Source organism: Symphalangus syndactylus, chromosome 13, assembly GCF_028878055.3.
Source record: "Symphalangus syndactylus isolate Jambi chromosome 13, NHGRI_mSymSyn1-v2.1_pri, whole genome shotgun sequence".
Lineage (NCBI taxonomy): Eukaryota > Metazoa > Chordata > Mammalia > Primates > Hylobatidae > Symphalangus > Symphalangus syndactylus.
Window position 1 is genome coordinate 62,458,243 of NC_072435.2, and position 17,778 is coordinate 62,476,020.

General features: G+C 38.0%; 1 long non-coding RNA gene across 1 annotated transcript; it reads right to left on the reverse strand.

Annotated features, from left to right (window-relative positions):
• Nucleotides 1-1,836: 1,836 nt before the first annotated feature.
• Nucleotides 1,837-14,265, reverse strand: LOC129460527 (uncharacterized). Its single transcript, XR_008650247.2, has 3 exons — nt 14,000-14,265; nt 12,632-12,759; nt 1,837-2,441 (listed from the first exon to the last, which is right to left on the reverse strand). It is a non-coding gene; the product is annotated as an uncharacterized lncRNA (long non-coding RNA).
• Between the last annotated feature and the right edge of the window lie 3,513 nt (nt 14,266-17,778).

Sequence of the window (17,778 nt, forward strand, 5' to 3'; positions counted from 1 at the left end):
GTGCTCATTGAGTTAGACTTGATACTTGACATGTTCAGTATTTACTTGCCTACAGTTTTATATTTTATCCAATTAACCATTGTTTTCTCTATTGGGAAACTACTCCTAAAGGAATATGCCACAAATAGAGAAACTCTTTAAATCTCTTTTATAACTTATATACTTAACCTCTTTCTTGGCTTTTGTAGCATTATTATCAAAGTCTGGAAAATTCATAAAGTCATTAAGAAATAAGCACCCACTCAAACCAAGGCAGGATGCTGGTTCATCTTATGGTTGTCAGCCTGGTGTGCAGCCCTTTACCTTGTCTTTATGCTGCCAACCTGTGAGTGACTAATCCCTGCCTTCTTCTCCCACAGTCAATTTATCCTATTATATGTTCTCATGATAGGCATCTCTGAACATGTTCTAACAACTTGTTCAGAGGAAGGCTTTCAGTTGAAATGGAAGACGACTAGCAATTTTCACTGCTCCAATAGTTGTTCATAAGAATATAATTTATTAAGCTATATCTACTAAACCAAGAATAAAAATGTCTTGTTCATTATTATGCTACAGCTCTAGCTTTATTGAGACACAAAGCGGGGGAGGATAACCTTTTACACTGTACCATATATTCTTTTGTTTTTTTTTGAAATGGGGGTCTCACTCTGTCACCCAGGCTGGAGTGCAGTGGCACAATCTCAGCTCACTGCAACCTCCGTCTCTCAGGCTCAAGAGATCCTCTGAGCAGCTAGGACCACAGGCATGTGCCACCACTCCCAGCAATTTTTTTGTATCTTTGGTAGAGACAAGGATTTGCCATGTTGCCCAGACTGGTCCTGAACTCCTGAGCTCAAGCTATTCATCCTCCTCGGCCTCTCAAAGTGCTGGGATTACAGGTAAGCCACCGCGCCTGGCCAGCAATTTTTTTTTTTTTTTTTTTTTTTTTTTTTTTTTTTTTTTGAGACTCAGTCTCACTCTGTTGCCCAGGCTGGAGTGCAGTGGAGTGATCTCGGCTCACTGCAACTGCCACCTCCCGGATTCAAGCAATTCTCCTGCCTCAGCCTCCGGAGTATTTGGGATTACAGGCACGCGCCACCACCCCCAACTAATTTTTGTATTTTTAGTAGAGATGGGGTTTCACCATGTTGGTCAGGCTGGTCTCAAACTCCTGACCTCGTGATCCACCTGCCTCAGCCTCCCAGAGTGCTGGGATTACAGGCGTGAGACACCACGCCTGGCCACATATATTCTTTACACGGGGAGAATCTGTTAACTAAAGTACAGATTGGAGTCAGGAGACTTAAGTGTTATTATGTTTTTTGCATATGATCTGTTTAATAATCCCAATTATTTGACATGTTCTTTTCTGAGCAATAATTTTTGTCCTGCCTCTAAATTTAATACCCCAGTACCACAGGGTGTTAATCCACTGTGGTATTGATTTTTATTCTATTTTATAATAAAATACACTTTCTATTATGATTACACTTCTCTCTCGTTGAAAGAGAATCTTTGAGTCAAGACATGGTGTCTATGAAATCCACATTAAACCATACCTGGAGTATGTAACATGTTAATGTATTATCATCAGTCATACATAATCAGAGATGGGGTCATTGCATTGTAACCAACTAATAACAAGCTCAGCAGGTAAAAATTGCCAGGAGAATAGAAAGATGGTGGAAATCAGATATGGAGTTGTTTTTCAGAAGACAGACTTACAAGGAGGGAATGGGAGGATCCCTGGACAGGGAGCAGGAAGACACTGCCCAACCAGCAAGTAGGGAGCCAGCTAATACTGAAGGGGCCTCTAGAGACAAACCCCATCTTGCAGAATCCTCTGAAGCTGCTGTTGCCCAACTAAATATTTAAACAAAATATTCACGTCCACAGTGAAAAGGACAAAAATTACCAGCCACAATATTACATCTCTCTTTTTTTTTCTTTCTTATAGCTCTATTTGCAACCTTGGAATTGGATTTGATTCTGACAAGGATATTAATAGACTGCCTGACTTCTTAATCTGATAAAAATCATTGGTATTTACTGGGACCTGGATCATTCTGAAAATCAGCAACCTGATCTTCCTTGGTATACTCTGATATCACTGATGAGAAGACTTTCTTTTCCTTGAAAGTACAGACAGTAACAAAGACAGAAAACACTCCAGCCCTCACTGGCAAGCAAATAAATTCAAGGGATCAAGGACAACCTCACTTCTTTCTCATACAAATCCTTTCCTGCAACACATCACCCTCTTTTTTACATTGGAAAAACTTAAAGTCGGGAAATGGAAACTTAAGTATAGAAGGCTCACATCAAATGTATAAATATGAGAGACAACATAGTGTAGTGGTTAGCAGCATAGAATCAGAGAGAACTTTGCTGGAGCCCCAGTTTCATCACTTATAATCTGTGCAAATTCAAGTAATCTTGTTGAGCCTCAGTTTTCTTGTCTGTAAAATGGGGATAATAATAGTAATTACTTTGTGGAACACAATAAGTATGCCATAAATTAACTGTTATTAGTTTTTTAAATTAAATATTGTTCTACTATAATCTACTTCTGAGATATACAAGTTTTCTAATAATATAAAGATAGCTACCATTGAAAATTTTAAACAAATACATTGTAATCAAGGAACCATAGGTCTATAAGGTATCCAGTGCTGGAACAGGTGCTTTATGAATACAAAAGAATTATAAATTCTAGCTTTTAGGGAGAAAAGACTTTTTTTTTTTTTTTTGAGATGGGATCTCACTCTGTAGCCCAGGCTAGAGTGCACTCGCATGACCTCAGCTCACTGCAACCTCCACCTCCCAGGCTCAAGTGATCCTCTCACTTCAGCCTCCCGAGTAGCTGGGACCACAGGCTCACAACACCATGCCCAGCTAATTTTTTTGTGTTTTTGGGAGAGATGGGGTTTCACTGTGTTGCCCAGGCTGATCTCAAACTCCTGAGCTCAAGCTATCCGTCCACCTTGGCCTCCCAAAGTGCTGGGAATACAGACATGAGACACCATGCCTGGTCTGAAAGACTAACTTATAAATATATAATCATTAGTATACACAGGTGGTATTAAAAACAAAACACTGCAGTATGTATTTAACAGCTCCATCTTTATCGTCAAATCACATGTAAATGGCATGTATCATAGTACTTAGTTTCCCAATGCCTCAAAACAGGTATAGATGGTAATAAAATAACCTATAAAACAAAGTCAGAAATTGTGTAAAGTGGTAGCCCATTCAATTTTGCATTTCCTCATTTTACTTTCTTCATTGCACCAGCTGATGGAGTACCATTTGAACCTCTGTAGTGGGTAACTGAAGAGCTGTCCCTATGGTGCAGTGAATCCAGGCTGAAAGGGATGAACTCATTTCCATGCTTTCTATGTCAGCTAAATCCTCAATGTTGGACAGAAACTCTCAAGCACGGCCAGACTGTGAGAAGGTGATTCTGCTAGCTGATTGGAGTTAAAATGTGCAACTAGACATAACCCCATGTTCCACTCCTACAAGGTAGACAACGGAAACACATTTCCCCTGCTTCTCTTCCTTCCACATCCCTCAAGCCATACTTAGTTATATGAGGATATTCAATATCTATTTGGAAGTAATTATGACTACATTATAAACAACAACAACAAATGTTTATTGGCATCTAGGAACTGCCTTGGCTATCATACTACTTCTAAGGTGAGGAGGGAAAGGAGCTAATAGAACTGGATGTTGACACAGGCTTACTTCTATGGCAACATTTTCCTTTTTCCAAAATGAATGCTGGAATTGCCTGACCGCCTGGGAGTTATTTGTTTCACGGTTCAAAAGTTTGTTTACTGAGCTTTTGTTCTGATAATGATCTGAAAGTGAGTTTTGCTTTGGAATGAATGGCAAGTCTAACTTGAATATTTTTATTATTGGAGCTGTGCTGCAAGAGGTCAAAAATGACCATATCACTGATCCATGGAGAAGCACAGAGATACTCTCTTTAGAAGGTTAACCTTATCTACAGTTTAAAGTAAGCTTTTAGGAACACACACACACACACACACCCCTTACTCTATCTTTGTCTACATATTTTGCTTCACTCTACAAAAGTAAAGAGGGGAGGGTAATGTAAAACAATTAATAATTCTTATCTAAATCAGGTCAGTCAATTTTTCCACATCTTTTTACTTTGACAAAGAATGTAACAGTCTTTCCCAAGAGTAAACAATTTCCAAGGAATGCTGGCTCCTTTGGTTAGGACAGTGTAGGGAGATGGGTGTTGGTTACAGAATAACTCAAGTCTTCAGGAGTGTGACTACATAATAAGACATGTTTTCAAGCCTAGCTGATGAAATTTCTGTAACTATTTTTGGAGTCAGATCTTCTATCGATATGTCACATCTTTAAGATATTTCATATGTAAATAAGTCATATTTATTTACATGTGATAATGACTTCAAAATTATTGGCTATTGAGTGCACCATTCCCATGAAATAGTTAAAATATTATTTCTGCTAAAATACACACAATGTGGCACTCAGAATTTGTATCTTACTGTGGTTTGAATAAACATTTTATATTATTGGTTTAGTGTTCTGACATACAATGCAAGGACATGGCATCTGGTTCATTTAAACCCATAAGTATCTGTATAGCATATTATAATTATATTTTAAAATTATTGTAGGGGAGAAGAGGATCTTAAATCCAAATTTTGAAAAGAAACTGATTGTGGAATTCTTTATGTTCTCAAAATAATACCTCAGAAGATGACACGCAGCCAGGCATGGTGGCTTATGCCTGTAATTCCAGCACTTTGAGAAGCTGAGGCGGAAAGATCACTTGAGGCCAGGAGTTCAACACCAGCCTGGGCAACATAGAGAAACCCTGTCTCTGCAAAAAACAAAATTAAAAATTAGCTGGGCATGGTGTTGTACCCATATAGTCCCAGCTACTTGAGAGGCTGAGGTGGAAGGATAGCTTAAGCCCAAGAGGTCACAGCTGCAGTGATCATGCCACTGCACTACAGCCTGGGCAACAGAACAAGATCCTGTCTCAAGAAAACAAACCAAAAAAGATGACACTTGAATGGTTATTCTGGTATCATCTAGGGATGAACACACACATACACAAATTTTAAGTAGGTGATATTTCCCTAAGAGATATGCTTTAAAATAGTTGTCCCATATACACTATTTTGAATAATGTGTTATGTTTAAATGTTTATTTTCAGATTTACATTTGTATTTACTGATGCTCATCTAGCCTTCCCTTAAAGAACATGGATCACATATCTAGAAAGAAACACTGGTGAGGAGTAAGCTCCAACATCATGCATGAACTTGCCCTAAAATACTCAGTCTTCCTGATGAAGATTACCTTAAGAAAGTGAAAATACTTTCAAAAGTAATATTTGTAACCATTAAACGTGACTTTTGGGGGACAATTTTGAAAAAGGTGCTTTCTTTAGCTGCTGAAAGTGGAAAACACCCGCTGAAATTAAGGCTATGACCATTTGTCATAATGCAGGCCACACATGGTCACAGCATTTTAAGTGGAAACATACTATGTCTGATAATCTTTCTGTTTTTTAGAGGTCTTTATATTACTTCTACAATAAAAGAAAGAATAATAGAATCCCAAAAAGTAGCAGTTTTTAAAAACACAAAATTTCTATCTTCTATTTAAGGATAGATAAGTGAAGCTATGTTTAATAAAGAAAAATATCAAGGAAACACGATCTTACCCAAATTTACATTTGAGTTTCTATGTCAGTTAAAAAATACTTCTGTATTCATGCTAAATCCTGGTCTCCATGCTAATATTTTAAAGACTGGCTTGAAACTACCAATTCTAAAAATGGAAATAGTGTAAGGAATCTCTAATTTCATAAAACATGAGAATGCCCATTGCAAGGAAAATTTATAATGGTTGTGAGTTATGTTTGTTTTTCTTGTTACTTTTTATTGCTAAAACTCTTTCACTAAGCTAGTATTTCTTTTATGCCCAGGAGGCAAATGAGCTTGGCATTCTGTTGAATTTGTTCATCTAAATGTCAACTTTTTAAAAACAGAATGAGGATTTTGTCTTAATATTTTCATTTAAGACTACAACTATATGACCTTTAAGATCCTCTCTTACTTTATAATCTCTGATGATTTTATTACACCTTCCCTTAAAATTAATGATAAAAATCTTTACAATCATTCTTAAGTAATATACGTTGTTATATTAGCCTAAGACAGAATACGAAAATATTTACATCAACTATGGCTTTCTGTAAGGATAGTACAGATCTCAGACAGTCTCCAAAGAAGTTTTCTAGTGTCTTTGAGTCGCTGGCTGAGAAAAAGGGAGCACTGAAAGACTTCTTCTCCAGAGATTACATTCTTGAACCCAAGGCCTTTCCTCCTTCTTCTTCCTCATCTTTGTGTTACCTCGCTCTTCTGTGAGTATCTCTGAAGTGTAATACATGCCCAGCAGGACTGCATAACAATAGAGATGAGACTATCTTTGCATTTACACTAATTCAATTTGCCAATGTACAGATGCACAGCAGTTTTTGCTTAAATTAGGTTGCTGTTTAGTTTAACTCCTTACTCTGATTCAAAAGCTGTCTCTCAAGGTTCCCTGCTGGGTTTGCTGGCTCATATTTCTCCCTTTGATCCTGGGTTCACTCTACCTTCCTCACCAGCTCCCAGAACTACCTGTTTAGTTCCAACTAAAATTACTCTTACTGCAGTTGCCTAGTGCTGGCTCCGTGGTTCTGTGTTCTCTTTAGTCTGCCCATTACTCATCAGCCTTCCACTGCTCCCTGAATGGGTCTCCTTTCTTCCTGGACAGCTCTAAACAGTCTTTTTTGCTCTGTTTAATGTTTAACTTTTTATTTATTTTTTTTAGAAGCAGGGTCTTGCTTTGTCACCCAGGCTGGAGTGCAGTGACACAATCCTAGCTCACTGCAGCCGGGAACTCCTGGGCTCAAGTGATCCTCCCACCTTGGCCTCCCAAAGTGCTGGGATTACAGGCATGAGCCACTGCACTGGCCTTCCATTGCTTGTATTTACATATCCATACCTATGATTTAAAGAATGCTATCTATATAGAAATATTAGCATTCAGTATTATAAAAGAAATTAAATATGTTTAAAAATACATGTGTTTATAATGATACTTAAAAATGCTCGCTACTCACCTTTTGGAAACTGGTAACAAAAAGGAGGGTGAGGGGAGACAGAACCAACCATTTATCATACTTTTCCCATAAGAACCATAATTCAGCATCACCAAATAAGGGAAGGCTTTTTGGTTTGTTTTTGTTTTTGTTTTAAAGAGTTGCAGCTAATAAATGCAGAAGGCATAATAGAATTTACATGTCACCATTTTGCAATCCCTAATGAAATAAAGAATTTGGGCAATGACCCTCAATGGCTTCTAAACCATTAGATAAAAAACTTAATGAGGAATTATATAAAGAATGGATCAAGCTGACAATACCAGAACACACTGATCAAATTTAACATCACAAGTAGGGAAACAATCATACACTCTATGCCTCATCATATAATACAAAAGAAAATATACAACACAGACTATTAAATATTTTTATAGAAAATTGGCTACACATGAAGCTGAGGCAGGATTGCTTGAGGCCAGGAGGCGTTCAAGGCCACAGTGAGCTATGAATGATCACACCTGTAAATAACCACTGTACTCCATCCTAGGAAACATGGAGCAACCCAGTCTCTTTAAAAAAAAGAAAAAAAAAAAAAAGCAAGATTCTTATTGAGCCCTCTATCAATTTTATAGGAAATACAGGAGACAGGATATCACAGAAAGGCAATCAGAAAAATTCAGAATGTGGGAAATTTTACAGGACAGATTATCTACCTTTTTCAACAAATTATGAGAAAAACAAAGAAGAAAAAGGTGCGTATATATCAAAGGGAACTTCAGTGACATATTAACGTGTAATGTAGGCATTTTGGTTTCTGATTTGAACAAAGCAATTGTAAAAAAACAATGATCTCTTGGGAAACAGAAAAATGTGAAGACTGAATATTGGATAATATTTGATAATATTGAATTATTAATTTGGGGATGTGATAATGGCATTGTGAGGTTTTTTTTGAAGAAAGAATCCTTATAGTTAAAAGATATATATAAAATATTCATGGATAAAGTGATGTAAACTCTGGAATTTGTATAAAAATAATCCAGGACATGGGAGAAGCAAATGGGGTATAGACAAAAGAAGATTAGCCACGAGTTTTCAATTGTTGAAGCTGTTGATGGCTACATGATGCTTCATTATACTATTCTATCCACTTTTGTATATGTTTAAAATTTTTCACAATAAAATGTTTTAAAGGATTTAGTAACTAATATATTTCTTTGAAGATGTAATAGGAACTCTATGGTCAAGAGAGAAGCTGATTCCAGAAATCATAGCCTGTGAAGTGGAATCTGTTCTATAGGATTGTAGTGATACTCTCAATCTACCCTCTTTTCTCCTTTTCTCCCCAAACCTTCAGAAAATCTGGTACTGCCTGTTAAAATGCAGGCATTGAATGACCACAGGTTGGGAAAAAAGGCGTTTCCTGGGAGAGTAGAGGTTTATCTATTCGTTTTGGAAAATCCCCACTTTGTCCTCACCATTCTAGAGAGGAAAGTGGTGATCCACCCAGGTGAGTTCAAGCCCCTTTTAAGGCCCAGTGAAGCTAGCAAATGCCCTAGAGCTACCTGTGAAATGATCTTGGAGCCACAGCCGTGTCACAGGTTGGTAGTTTCTTGCTAGACTGGAGTAAGCTACTGCTATAGGAGCAAGGTTGGAGGAAACTAATAATAATCTTCGGTCTAAATCAGGAAGTTCAAGACACGGAAACTACAGTTCTAATCTTGACCAAAAATGAAAACAAAGTAGATTGGTGGTCAGATGCTACCATGAAGACTTCTCAGGCCCATCAGGACTAGGAGAAGGGGTCAGGGACATCTGATAACCAGCCTTGGTTGCAGAAAAGGGTTCAGCTCCAAGATAGACTTGGAGTGTAGACCAGGAGTCAGGAACATACGCTTTGGAGAAAGGTAGTGATTTAGTGGAGAGGCTGTGATCCATAGATGACGTGGTCTCTTAGGAGTCTGATGTCACATGCAACCACACCGATCCTGGCAGTAGATAACAGTTAGTAATAGTGGAGATGGAATTTGTATGCTGCTTAGTGTTGAAGACCTGTTGCTTTTCCATTGCCCACTCTGCCTCCCAGCTCACTGAGCTGACTTGGCATATGGGAGAGTCCTTGGGCAAGCAGCTCTGTTCTCTCCACTTGGTGGTGTTCTCATCTTGGCATCCCTCCCAACCCCTGTTAAATGCTAATCCTTTGCTTAGGCAGCAGCAGAAGACAGCCAACATGACACAGAAGAAAGAAGAAGGAAGAGCCAGTGGGAAAGTCTTGGACTACAGAGGCAAACTCACCTGGCTTAAATCCTGGTTTTATTTCTTCCCAGCTTGCCAGTTTCTGGCAAATTTCCTGTTTTCAGAGGGTTTGTTTTATTGTCTTTAAAATAAGCAGAGCATTATCTACTTTGAAGTATTGTTGGAAAGGTTAATGTAAAAGGGGCTATGAAACATAATATTAAAGTAAACAGGAATACCACCTCCTTTATAAACTTGTTTTGGCCACTTGGGGTCCTAGGAAAAATGGAAACAAGGGACTAGAGGACAGCAGAATCTTAGGAGACTTTAATAGTAGTTGGCGTTCCCAGATGCTGAACCTGTCTAAACTTGACCGAGGAAGAGTGGTTTTCATGAAAATCTTATGAGTCAGATATTACTATACATTGCCCAGTGTTTTAGCAGCAGTAGCCCCATCCCATCATCACAAGAGTAAGGGAGCTGGAAGGGAGTTTCCTGCTGATGCTTTCTTGTCCGAAGGACTTATTTGTTTTTCTATTCCATGATTTTCAATACTATCAATAGATTGGACATCAGACTTCCAAGAAGCAAGCTGGCTGAATGACGCACACCAAAACAGTTGATTCCTTTGGGCTAGGGCAGGGATGTCAGTCTAAATCAATTAGCTGAAGCATTACATCAGGGAAAGTCTAAGATGATTTTCCAAAGAGATAAAAAATTACAGAGAATTAGAGTATAGGGTAATGTGTAAGGAGTTTAATTTCTCTCACACACTGTAGTCCATAAGTGAACAGTACAGGTTGAGGGATGGTTCTGCTCTATGTGAGCTGTAGTATGTGGAGATAATAGCAGATAATGGGGGAAGGCAACAGATTTTAAAATCTTTTGCTCATCTATCATAAAGCTCTTTATGCTTTTTAATATGATTTCTCAATATACAGACATTGCTCACTAAATCTTAACTTTTTTCTTCTTTCCATCCCATTCTATATCAAGTATATTGAAGATAACTAACTAATGATAATTTTATGAATTAGCTAAAGAAATTTAAATGTGCCAATAATGCTTTACACTTTGCCACCATTAAAAAAATAGCCTTACTTTTCTCTAGAATAGTCTATAGACTTATCATTGGCTTTGACTCATGGGTTTTGTGCATATTTTTTGAAGGGGAATCACTGCACTTGTGTTTAACAGAATAGATCAACATCATTACATTTAATTTTAAATATCTTGTACTAGATTATGTCTTGAAAACTCTAGATTTTGGCCAGTTCAAAACAAAATCACCAATAGGTAAAGATACAGAATTTAAGAAACTAGGGAAAATAAATATTCAGCCCAGTAACCCCTTTAACATCCTTTCAAGATGGTCTTTAATCAACAGTCATCAAGAAAAAGTCTCTAACATTTTGAAGGTTCCTCATAAAACTGAAAATAGAACTACCATATGATCCAGCAATCCTAATACTTGGTATATAATATACCAAAACAAAAGGAATCAGTATATCAAAGAAGTGTCTGCACTCCCATGTTTATTTCAGCATTGTTCACAATAGCCAAGACTTGGAAACAAGCTAAGTGTTCATCAGCAGATGAATGGATGAAGAAAATGTGGTACATATACACAATGGAGTACTATTCAGCCATAAACAAGAATGAGATCCTGTCATTTGCAACAACATGGATAGAACTGGAGGTCATTATGTTAAGCGAAATAAGCCAGGCACAGAAAGACAAACATTACATGTTCTCATTTATTTGTGGGATCTAAAAATCAAAACAATTGAACACATGGACATAGAGAATACAAGGGTGGTTATTAGAGGCTAAGAAGGGTAGTGGGGGGATGGGGAAGTGGGGTTGGTTAATAGGTACCAAAAAAATAAAAAGAATAAATAAGACCTAGTACTGAATAGTACAACAGGATAATTATAGTCAATAATAATTTAATTGTACATTTAAAAATAACTAAAAGAGTATAATAAAATTGTTTGTAGCACAAAGGATAAATGCTTGAGGGGATGGATACTCCATTTTCCATAATGTGATTATTACACATTGCATGCCTGTACCAAAATATCTCATGTACCCCATAAATACATACACATACTATGTACCCACAAATATTAAAAAAAAATTTAAAGAACAAGTATCTAGAAGATTACTATGATTTTGTTGACTTTCAAGTTAAGTTGCTAAGAATATTTCTCCTGTATTTGTTTTGTTTGTTTGTTTGTTTGTTTTTGTTGGAGACAGAGTTTTCACTCTGTCATCCAGGCTGGAGTACAGTGGCGTGACCTTGGCTCACTGCAACCTCCACTTCCTGGGTTAAAGCAATTCTCCTGCCCCAGCCTCCCAAGTAGCTGGGATTACAGATGTACACCACCATGCCCGGCTAATTTTTGTTTATTTGTATTGTTTTGTTTTGTTTTTGTTTTAGTAGAGATGGGGTTTTAGCATGTTGGCCAGGCTGGTCTCAAACTCCTGACCTCAAGTGATCTGCCCACCTTGGCCTCCCAAAGTGTTAGGATTACAGGCATGAGCCATTGCGCCCAGTCTGTTGTTTTTACTTTATAAATACTTGTGTGTTATCAAAAAACCGTATTAGGCTGTCCTCTAACATTAATCTTCCAAAGCCATTCTTTGGTACAAATAACTAATACTTCTCTTTTTCCTGGGCTTATGGGACTTGTTTCAGATCTACTGAATAATTTTTATTATGATTAGATTGGATGGGTTTACACTACTATTCCTTAGTGACAAAACCTTATGGAATATATTTTTCCACTAATTGCATGATCCCCAAACAGCCTAATGAATAAAGAAACATTAGTTGGTCGGGCACGGTGGCTCACGCCTATAATTCCAGCACTTTGGGGGACCGACACGGGCAGATCGCCTGAGGTCAGGAGTTCGAGACCAGTCTGGCCAACATGGTGAAACCCCGTCTCTACTAAAAATACAAAAATTAGCTGAGAGTGGTGGCAGGTGCCTGTAATTCCAGTACTCAGGAGGCGGGGCCAGGAGAATCGCCTGAACCCGGGAGGCAGAGGTTGCAGTGAGCCAAGTCATGCCATTGCACTCCCCACTGGACGACAAGAGTGGAACTCCATCTCAAATAAAAAACAAAAAAGAAAGAAAGAAAGAAAGAAACATTAGTCATCTGGGCATTTTGTCTTCCCAACACAAAATATCAGGTAAAGGGTTTCATCTGGAAAACTAAAATTTTCCCCACCTCTTACCTCATAGGTGATGCCTTGTAGACACAGCTTTGGACAGTAGATGGAATGAAACGTCAGACTGGAAGGATCATGCTAGTTTCCCTGAATTCTGGTCAATGTCCCAAGATTGAAATGAGTTGTTCTTAGAGCTGTGGGAGTGGATATCTGAAATTACTCCTTTAAAAGCTGCAGGAGGCTTTGGGACTATGAAATGGTAAAATGTCAACTTGCAGGAAATTAAACATTTCAAATCTTGAGCTTGACCTTGGAAAAGGTTGATTCCTGAGCAACTACAGAAAGGAAAATCACAGCCACAGTGGACTCAGGCAAAGAAGGTCATCTAAACACAAAGCCTAAGAGCTCTCCCAAATAGTAGAATGCTGGAATAAGGAAAAAGCAGGATAAATAGGTCTTAACTCCAGTGCTACTGGATCCTAGTCACTCAAATTCTCTAAAAGCCATTGAGCCCATATAATATAGTGATTTAGCATCTGGGCTCTGGACAGTCTCGGTTTCTAGTGCTGGTTCTATCATTTACCACTGTGTGACCTCAACCTCTCTAAGCCTCATCTGTAAAATGGGGCTAGCAATAGAACCTAACACTCAGGATTGTTGTGAAGAGTCAATGAGTGAATGTGTGTACACTTGGCACATATAAATGCTCAATAATAGAGCTCCTATTATTATTCCCATGAACTGCTGTGAGAACACCTGAGATAAAAGATGTGAACATGCTGTGAAGAACACAAATGGCCACACAAATTCAAGGTGTTTCTAGTTTGTTTAGTTTTCCAGTAGACCTACCCTGGTAGCTCACCAGAGATCTGGATGAAATCTCAAACTGTGTTGGGAAAGAGTATGCCTTCTATAATCCTGGTAGTACCTGCAACTTGTGTTTCCAAAAGTTATTTCTTCTTTGTATGTGTCTGGTGAGATGAAGACCTAATGCTGCTGGCAGCCATGCCCCTAGCCTGAATCATTGTCAATTATTTTAATAAAGCACAGATCCATTCCTCACCCTTGCAATTGAGAAATGCTGGAAAGGACACAGGAGTAAGAGAGTTATATTCCTTACTTCTTCCTTATTCTACCTTAGACCCTACCCCTCTTAGATTCTCTGGCCAGTTGATTAGCTATACTTTAAGTCATTCCATAGATTTATGATGCCTGTTCTTACATAATCTAAATGACAGAACCAGCACTAGAAACCTAGACTGTCCTAGTCAGGAGTTACAAAGACCAGCTTTCTGCCTGTGCAGAGATTAAACCTAGTATATGGGGAATTGGACCATTAATTTGGGTGGTTTAATTTGAAATGAAGTGGATTCTGCTACTTGAGAAATATTCTTGGAAGGAAAAAAAAAAAAAAAACCCAAACATTCTACTCACTGTGAGAGTGTAGAACAGGGTAAAAGAATGGGCTTATAATTTGGGAGATGCTTTGAGTTTCTGCATGAAAGATGTTATCAGAATCCAAGAATTTTTGCTACTCAATAGCAATCCTATCAGAAGGTGGGCTTTTTCCCAAGGCTAGGTGGCATCAACCAGCTTAGAGTCCAGAGAAAAAAGCATTAGAAACAAGTTTTCTGGATGAAATGACACATGGAGTTATATAGAGTTAGCAAAATACATGATATTTTGAAAAGTACTTCTGAAGCCGAGCTCTGGCTTAAGAGAAGAAATCAACAATGAGTAAGATTCTATGGAAGGAATTCTGAAGAGTTCTGAGAATATTTTCCTTTTCTCTTTACATGGATGACCTTGTGTGTATATACTATCGTTGACTTCAGTAAACATTTATTGAGTGACTACTTAGTCAACAAAATAAATGTACTCTCCTATCTGTATCCCTGTAAAACACTCATTCTCTTGCAGTCTCTGGGGAAATCTCAGCAGAGGGGCATTTTGCTCGACTTAATCCTCAGAGAAAATCTGAAGCTGCCCTCATGTACTTTCTTGCCACAAGAAAGCAGCATACATCCCTCTTGGCCTGATGACTAAATCACAGCAAAAATGGCCCATATCCTTCTACACTGCCTTCTCCTGTAATCCTCTAAAGAGGAAGAGATGATGGATAGGGAAATGTTGGGATCCCTGTGTGTAGGAAGAGATCTTTATTCTGTTTTTTAATTATCCCTCAACTCCCCAGTACCATGTCACAGGTGAAGATGAGTATGTAGACAAAAATCTGTTGATTGGAACATATTTGTACCTGTTTGCAAAGCATTAGGAAAAGTACATTTTGATCATGAACTGCAATAATTGGCAGCAAGCATTACACTCATTGTTAATGTTACCTCTATTCCAGGCAGAGGTCAACATTGCCTCATGAATGAGTGACTCAGCATTATAAAATAGTGAGGTGTCTCCTCTGTAATTAAATCTGGCCTTCTCTGAAGTAATGAAAACAAAGTCCTCAGCAGGAAAGCAAGGTTAGAGAGTAATTTGGCAGGATATCGTAGTGATTACCACTATTTCATAATCCTTGTGGTGGAAACTGCTAATTGTTGACCAAAATCTTCTCTCCTTTTCTTCTGGGCATATGCCGCATGCTATCCTAAGATTGCATTTTCCTAACTCCTTTGCAACTAGATACAGTCATGGGACTATATTCTCAAAAATGGAATGTGAATACGGTACAACTCCTGGATCCTTTGCTTAAAATGAAACTGATGCTCTGAATCTGGTTTCTCTTACACCCTAACCAGGATTCATTTTTGACCACACAGATGAGGACAGGGCTCCTTCTGGGGGGTTGCCAGGGTAACAAAATGAGAGAAACAAAAGTGCTTGAATGTCCATGTAAATTCAAGCCACCCCTGAACTTGCTGTGCTCACTTAAGGACTGTAATTCAGGAGGGAAATACATTTCTCATGCATTAGATTATTCTCTAATTCTCTCTATTTTTGGATCTCTTTGAGAAAGCATCTTTGATTTTACCCTGATGCAATATATTTTTATATAATACAGTCATGCACTGAAGAACAACTTTTCTCTCAGTGAAAAGTGATGGATCACATAAACTATGATAGTTCTGTAAGATTATAATGGAGCTGAAAAATTCCTATTGCCGAGTGACATTGTAACCATAATGTTGTAATGTAATACATTGCTTATGGGTTTATGGTGATGCTTTGTAAACAAACCTACTGTGCTGCCAGTCATATAAAGGTATAACACAGGCTGCACACGGTGGCTCACACCTGTAATCCCAGCACTTTGGGAGGCCAAGGAGGGTGAAACACGAGGTCAGGTGTTTGAGACCAGCCTGGCCAACAGGGTGAAACCCCATCTGTACTAAAAAATACCAAAAAATTAGCCGGGCATGGTGGTGGGCATCTGTAATCCCAGCTACTCGGGAGGCTGAGGCAGGAGAATCACTTGAACCCAGGAGGCGGGAGTTGCAGTGAGCTGAGATCGCGCCATTGTACCCCAGCCTGGGCGACAGAGCAAGACTCCATCTCAAAAACAAACAAACCAAAAAGGTATAACATAAAAGTATGTATAATGCATAATATTTGATGACAATAAACGAATGTTACTGGCTTATGTATTTACTATACCTTTTATTGTTATTTTAGAGTGTACTCTTTCTACTTACATTAAAAAGTTAACTAAAACAGTCTCGGGCAGGTCCTTCAGAAGGTATTCCAGAAGAAGGCATTGATAATAATAACATGCATGGAGATGACAGCTCCATGAATGTTACTGCCCCTGAAGACCTTCCAGTGGTATAAGATGGGGAGAGAGGAGACAGTGAGATTGATGATCCTGACCCTGTGTGAGCTTAGGATAATGTGTGTTTGTGGTCTTTGTTTTTAACAAAAAGATTTAAAAGTTAAAAAATTTTGTTAAATAGAAATAGTTTATACAATAACATACATGAAGAATAAAATATTTTTGTATAGCTATACATGTTTGTGTTTTCAGCTAAGTGTTATTACAAAAAAGTAAAAAAAATTTAACCAACTAAAGCTTATAAAATTAAAGTCTATGAAGTTACAGTAGGCTAAGGTTATTATTGAAGAAAGAAATTAAAAATAAATTAAATGTAGCCTAAATGTGCAGTGTTTATAACCATTTATCACCATTCACTGACTCGCTGACTCACCCAGAGGGGCTTCCAGCCTGGCAAGCTTCGTTCATAGTCACTGCCCTATTCAGGTGTACTGAAGACCAGATATTTTTACCTCAAAATATGGCACCCTGGTATGCTGATTATTAAAAGCTACTGGAGGCCGGCAGGCGCTGGAAAAAGCTTTACTCTGATACTGCCTTATCTGCCTAAAGTCCAGATCCACTAAAGAAGAAAACAATTACATGTGTTTCCTTCCCTGAGTTCTCATTAACTTAGCTCATATCGCAGGAAAAAAGACTAAAGTCTGTCAACACATCTGGACAGACATTTTTCACAAACCATGATCTGTTCTCCAAGCCCCACAGACTTTGTCCAAGACCATTGTATGTTCTCCAAGTCTATTCACTTCCCCCTAAAAATCATTTATAATCCCTCAATTACCACATTTCCCCCATCTCTTCTTCTCCTATGAAGAAGGTTATCTAAAGATCTGAATCTTATTGGGTCATTGGTTAATCATTCTCATGCAATTCCCTTGTATTATGCACATTAGAATACATTTGTATGCCCTTTTCTCATGTGAATCTTCCTTTTGTCAGTTATTTTCAGTGAAACTTCAGAGGGCAGAAAGGTTTTCCTTTGCCTCTACAGTACTAGTTTTTATCTCTTATACCATATTTTTACTGTACCTTTTTAATGTAGAGATATGTTTAGATATACAAATACTTACCATTGTTGTATAATTGCTTATAGTATTCAGTATGGTAACATGCTGTACAGTTTTATAGCCTAGGAGCAATAGGCTATGCAATATAGACTAGGTGTGTAGTAGGCTGTACCATCTAGTTTTGTGTCAGTACACTCTGTGATGTTCACACAATGATGAAGTAGCCTAATGATGCACTTCTCAGAAAGTATCCCTGTCAATAGGTGACACATCACTATGTATCAGTCCACATACTACAATATAATTATATATATATATATACACTTATATTCATTTTCTATAGCTGTATCACAAATTACCACACACAGTGCCATAAAACAAGACAAACTGGTTATCTCCTGTGTTCTGTAGGTCAAGCTCAG